At 39.1% G+C, this 6,000-nt stretch overlaps 1 long non-coding RNA gene across 1 annotated transcript in view; it reads left to right on the forward strand.

Annotated features, from left to right (window-relative positions):
* The window catches only part of LOC130540713 (uncharacterized), a 29,099-nt gene extending 25,043 nt beyond the window's left edge, over window positions 1-4,056 (forward strand). Inside the window, exon 3 of the long non-coding RNA XR_008954706.2 lies at window positions 3,499-4,056. This is a non-coding gene — a long non-coding RNA (uncharacterized LOC130540713). The remainder of the gene's footprint in view (window positions 1-3,498) is intronic.
* The last annotated feature ends 1,944 nt before the right edge of the window (window positions 4,057-6,000 follow it).

Below are 6,000 nucleotides of genomic sequence, written 5' to 3' on the forward strand. Positions count from 1 at the left end.
TTTGCCCCTCAGTTGAATTCTTTTTTCTGAGGAGGCAAGAATTGAGGTTGTCATAGACCTGCATGGAGTCACTCCTGGCAACTCGGATACCTTCCACGGGTAACAAACTCAGGGAAACACTTAGGTTTACAGGTTTATTGTAAACAACATAACAAAGGATGTAGATAACGACATGGGGAGGGCAAGGTATAGGGGAAGGTGCATGGAGCTTCCATGCCCTCTCTGGGCATGCCACCTTTCAGGAACCTCCATGTGTTCAGCTGTCCGGAAGCTCTGTGAACCCTGTCCCTTTGGGTTGTTATGGAGGTTTCATTACACAAGAATGATTAATCAAACCATCGGCCATTGGTGATCAACTCAACCTTTAGCCCTTCTTCATTCCCTGGAGGTTGAGGGGAGGAAAAGTCCCAACCCTCTAACCCTGCCTTAGTCTTTCCAGTGACCAGGCCCCATACTGAAGCTACTTAGGAGCTGCCAGCCATCAGTCAATTCATTAGCACACAAAAAGATATCACTTTGGATATTCTGAGGATTTTAGGAGTTGTATGTGAGAAAATGGGGAAGAAGACCAAATAATTATTTTACAATATCACAAGTACTCACAGTCTGGTGAGATATGGAAAACCCAGATCTCTTAGACCAAAAATCTCAAGAAAAGATTATAAGGTGTCCTTATATTTAAAAAAAATTTTAAAAATTGAGGGGAGTAGAATGTAAGAAAAAATTTCTGAATTTCACAGAGAGGCTTAGCCTTGACACATGCTGGCCGTGTTACTGAGCGTGCTACATTAAGGTCTGTATGTATAAATGCTTTTTTTCATTTATTACAAAGGCCTAAGGCCTATCCTCATATTTATTGTGGAGATTAAATGAGATACTTCACATAAAATTAGCAAACACATAGTAGATATTCGGTAACCATTGGTTTCCTTCTTCAGACATTAAATAGTCTGAAGCTATGATTAAAGTGATCATAGTTGACTGATTTCTTGATATGAGAGAAATGGTAGGCTTTCTTTCAAAGATGGGAGAAACTTTAGAAGGATCAGCTGGTATGTAGCAAGGAGCTACACTAAGATTGGAGGAAATGGTCAAAGCACACTTATTTCTTTCTTAGGAATTTGTAATCAGAACTGAGAGAGATCATTCTCTGACATAGTAGCAGAAAATATAATATCTAAACTTAGAACTATTGGGATCACTTTCTCTACCTGGGTGACTGGAGAAGCAGAGGAGGCCACTCTAAAGAAAGCGAGGGAAGAATTAGCCACGCCCCCCACCAAAAAAGAAGAGTCCAGATATGAAAGCCAGCCTAAGTCCCTGCTTCTATTTGTTTCTAGGGATCAGATGTGTTCTCCCCTTAGCTTGTGTAATCAAATCCCATACCATTACACCAAATTTCTACTTTTAAGCATAAGCTATTTTGAATGGACCTCTAGTACTTCTTACCCAAAGACCACAGAGCAGGAAATCAAGCAGCTTCCACAATTTATGGCACTTTGAAGATTGTAGCAGGTAATTCACACTCTGGGCCCTGACCTTGTGAAGAGGGTGATATGGTTTGGATGTGTTTCTCTTCCAAATCCCATGTTGAAATGTGATCCCCAATGTTGGAAATGGGGCCTGGTGAGAGATGCTTGGGTCATGGGGGCAGATCTCTCATGGCTCAGTCCTGTCTTCGAAGTAATGAGTGGGTTCTTGCTCTGAGTTCATGTGAGATCTCGTTGTTCAAAACACTGTGGCGCCTCCCCCGCCCTTGCTCCCTCTGTCTTGCTCCCACTCTCACTGAGTGACATGCCTGCTCCCCCTTCACATTCTGCCATGATTGGAAGCTTCCTGAGGCCCTCACCAGGAGCAGATGCCAGGGCCATGCTTCCTATAGAACTACGAGCCAAATAAACCACTTTTCTTTATAACTTATGTTATAAGGTATTTCATTATAGCAAAGCAAAAACAGGCTAACAGAGGGGAGAATTTTAACAAGGGCAGAATTTTAACAAGATGCATAATGGACTTCCCAGAGCAGTCAATAATTTTAGTTCTTAAGTTCTGTGAGTAAAGAATTGGTTATACCTTCATGTGTGAATGATTCTTTAGATTCCTGCTTCCAATGGAGAAGATTCAGTTTAATCAAAGATTTTCTGGACTCAAAATCATCGGAGCATAATTGTAATTGTCATAACAGCTCTATTATTCCTTCTGTTGAAAAATCTTAAGGCATTCTTCCTTACCAAAACACAGTGACATTGGAGGTGGCCTTCCTTAATAAAATACCCTGCTTGCTTCCTTTTCCATCTGGCAGTAGTTGCTTTGGGGACAGGTCTCAACAGGCCCAGTGAGAAGGCACAGCAGCTTTTGCTTAGTCCTAATTTACTTGATTGGATCTAAAATGTAGAATAAAAGTTTGTACAATCAATATTTTCAGTTGACTCTTAACCTGTATTCACTTCTAGGTTTTCTTGAAACTTCCATTTCAAAGGAAGGGAAATGCAAACCTTTAATGGTCACAGTGGTCAGGCCTCTCCTCTTCCCACCGCCCTGCACTGCAAGTGGCCATTTCACCCTGGGCATTTTGGGCAAAGGCAGTTTAGAGAGGCCCTCTAAGCCCCACCTGCTGCTCTGTGCATTAGGGTCAAACCTGGTGTCATGGCACTTTCACTGCCTAGCCAACTCAGGGCGGAAGTCACCTGGTATCTGGTCTAGATGCTCCTCATGCCCCCAGATTGCCCTGTCCAAGCACTAGCTTTAACCTTTTAGAGAAATAAAATCAGTCATTGAACAGTGTCATCAGAGAATGAGAGAAAAAGTGAAATCAGAGCAAAACCAAAAGGATTTTAGAAAGGGGGAAAAAAAATAATTTCCCTGGCTAAACCATTTTCAACTGATTCCACAAACACAGCTTAAATGTTCTTACTTATCTGGTTTAAAAGAATTGAAGGAGAAGGCAAGGGGTACTTCTTGATATTTCCTGATGAGGACTGAGCCCACCTCTTAGTTCGGGGTCTTCTCCTAAATTGCCTGTGGCAGTTTTTTTCAGAAATATGGTTACTACAAGATGATTGTGTCAGAGGTCATATGTTTTTGGTTTTGTGATTTCTTCTCTAAGCCTTCAAATCATTCTGGAATTAACAGAATGGACTAAGCAAAAGCTGCTGTGCCTTCTCACTGGGCCTGTTGAGTCCTGTCCCCAAAACAACTACTGCCAGATGGAAAAGGAAGTAAGCAAGGTATTTTATTAAGGAAGGCCACCTCCAATGTCACTGTGTTTTGTTTCTCTGAGCTACTTTAGGGAATAATCTTAATGTTTTCTATATTTTGTTTTGGGGATACATGTTTAAAAATTCATTTATTAAGTTCATATCTTGTGAGAGGCACTTTTCTAGATTCTGGGGATAAAGCAGTGAACAAAGATGGGCGATATCTTTGTTCTCAAATGCTTAAATTCTAGAAGAGGCAAACAAGCATATAATAAAAAAGATGTTAAATGTTTTTTCACAGAATTATGATTAATCAATGTGATAAAGTGACCTCATGGCTGAATTAGGTTATCACCCTTCTCGGAATAGGTGACGTAAATCAAGATCTGAAAGAAGAGATGGAACCAGCCACACAAAGACCTTGAATCAAGTCATTCCAGACAGAGGGAGCAGCTAGTGCAAGGCACTAAAACAGGAATAAACTGGCTGTGTCCAAGAAACAGCAAGAAGGTGGAGCACAGTGGGTGAGAGAGAAGCATGAACAAGATGAGACAGACTGGTAGGCAGGCAGCAGGGTTGTATAGGGCTTACCAACCAGATTAAGAAATTGGGATTTTATTCAGGTGCAATGGGAATGCCTTAGAGTGTTTTAAATAGAATAATGATATTAATTTGAATTATTTTATTTTAAAAATAACTCTGCTTCTTTGGTGGGTGGATTATAGGAAAGCAAGCAGGGAAACACAGAAAACAGTTGGGAGGTCTTTTAATGGTTCACCCTATAGGTAATAACAGCCTGAACAATGATGTTTATGGGAAACGTGGAGTATATATATAGGCTGTGGATATGCGTTTGAGGCTGAATTGATGACATTTGTCAATTTATTACATGGCGTGTGTGTGTTTGTGTGTGTGTGTATGTCCGTGCATATATGAGAATACATACACTTTGGGAAGGATAGAGTTAAGAGATGAACAAAGATAATTTCTGGACATTTTGCTTGAACACTTGGGAGACTTTTGGCATTAATTACTGAAATGGAAAAGTTGAGGGGGAAATAAGCTTGGTGGACGCAGATGGTAAGAAATCAAGATTTTGCTTCTGAGACATGCCTATTACATATCTAATTTAGAATAAAATAAGTATGGAATTATAGGAGAGAAAAATGTGAGACTCATTAGGATCAAGATGGTGTTCCAAACCATGAGACTAAAAAAGAAAACAGAAATAATGGGTCTAGGAAAGAGTATTGGGAACCAACATTCATTCATTCATTCATTCACTCATTGATTTACTTATTTTCTTGAAACCAAAGGTTTCCAATCAGGTTGCCTGACTGGTCTTTATTTATATATAAATATATAGATTTCTGTTTTCCTCATTTGTACAAATTTGAGGACAAGTGCAGTTGTGTTACGTGCATCTATTGCATGGTGGTGAAGCCTGGGCTCTCAGTGTATTTGTCACTCAAATGTGTATGTACATTCCACTGTTTAGGTAATTTCTCATTACTCATCCCCCTCCCATCCACCCATCCTCCTAAGTCTCTGATGTCTGTTATTCCATACTTGATGTCTGTGTGTTTACCCTGTTTAGCTCCCACTTATTAGTGAAAATATGCATATTTAACTTTCTGAGTTATTTTACTTAGGATAATGGCTCCTAGTTCCATCCAAGTTGCTATAAAAGACACAAGTTCATTCTTTTTTATGGCCAAGTAGTATTTCATGGTATATAAACATACCACATTTTGTATACTCAATCATCCATTGATGGACACTTGAACACTTAGCTTGATTCCATATCTTTGTGATTGTGAATAGGGCACTGACATTTAGAAGTCAATTAGAAGTGAATTGAGACTCAGCAAAGGAGACAGAAAAGGTGTAGTCAGTGATGTTAGCAGAAAGCCAGGAGAAACCAGCCTTACACAATCCAAAAAAAAAAAAAAAAGTATACCAAAAAAGGAAGTCAAATATATCCAAATCCATAAAGGCCAAGAAACTACAAAGAAAAGCTAGTATTGGCTATATACTAAACAGTCCATTGCTGGATCATCTGGTAGTTCTATTTTTAGTTTTCTGAGGAAACTCCATGCTGTTTTCCATAATGGCTATACTACTTTACATTCCTATCAGCTGTGCCTGAATGTTCCCCATTCTCCACATCCTCACCAGCATTTGTTATTTTTGTTCTTCTGATTAGAGCTATTGTAACTGGGGTGAGATGATATCTTATTGTGGTTTTGATTTGCATTTCCCTGATGATTAGTGATCAATTGTATATTTGAATATGAGATGCAAACAGAGGCTACCACTGGGTATATTAAAATTTACCCCCAAAACAAAAAATGAAACAGGAAATAATGGCAAAACATCAACTAAAACAAAAGTAGTAGGTACTGAGTCAATGGAGATGAAAACAGATTTCTGGGTTAGTGGGGCTGCCATTTTCAAAACCAAGGAGGGAGGGTAGTGGAGTCAAACATGAGTCATTCAAGGCTTGGTGAGTGTCTCTGGAGAGGGATCAACTCATGAAGACCTCACTTTTATCTTTTTAAAAAATATTCAGAGAGGGTTCTTGATTCCAGTAGAGTAGCTAATCTGAAGACTTCCCCCCACCTTCTTGCTGATTATATCAAATTCATTAAGATGCCTTGATTGTAGTACAAAACACTCAATTTATCAGCTAATAAGAAAGAGTGATACATGCTAATTAAACAATGACACAATATTTTATTTTCAAAGCTATAATTATGTTGTATACTCATTGGAAGAGTTTTTTTAGACTAATTTGCTCATG

This window comes from Pan paniscus, chromosome 14 (genome assembly GCF_029289425.2).
Source record: "Pan paniscus chromosome 14, NHGRI_mPanPan1-v2.0_pri, whole genome shotgun sequence".
Lineage (NCBI taxonomy): Eukaryota > Metazoa > Chordata > Mammalia > Primates > Hominidae > Pan > Pan paniscus.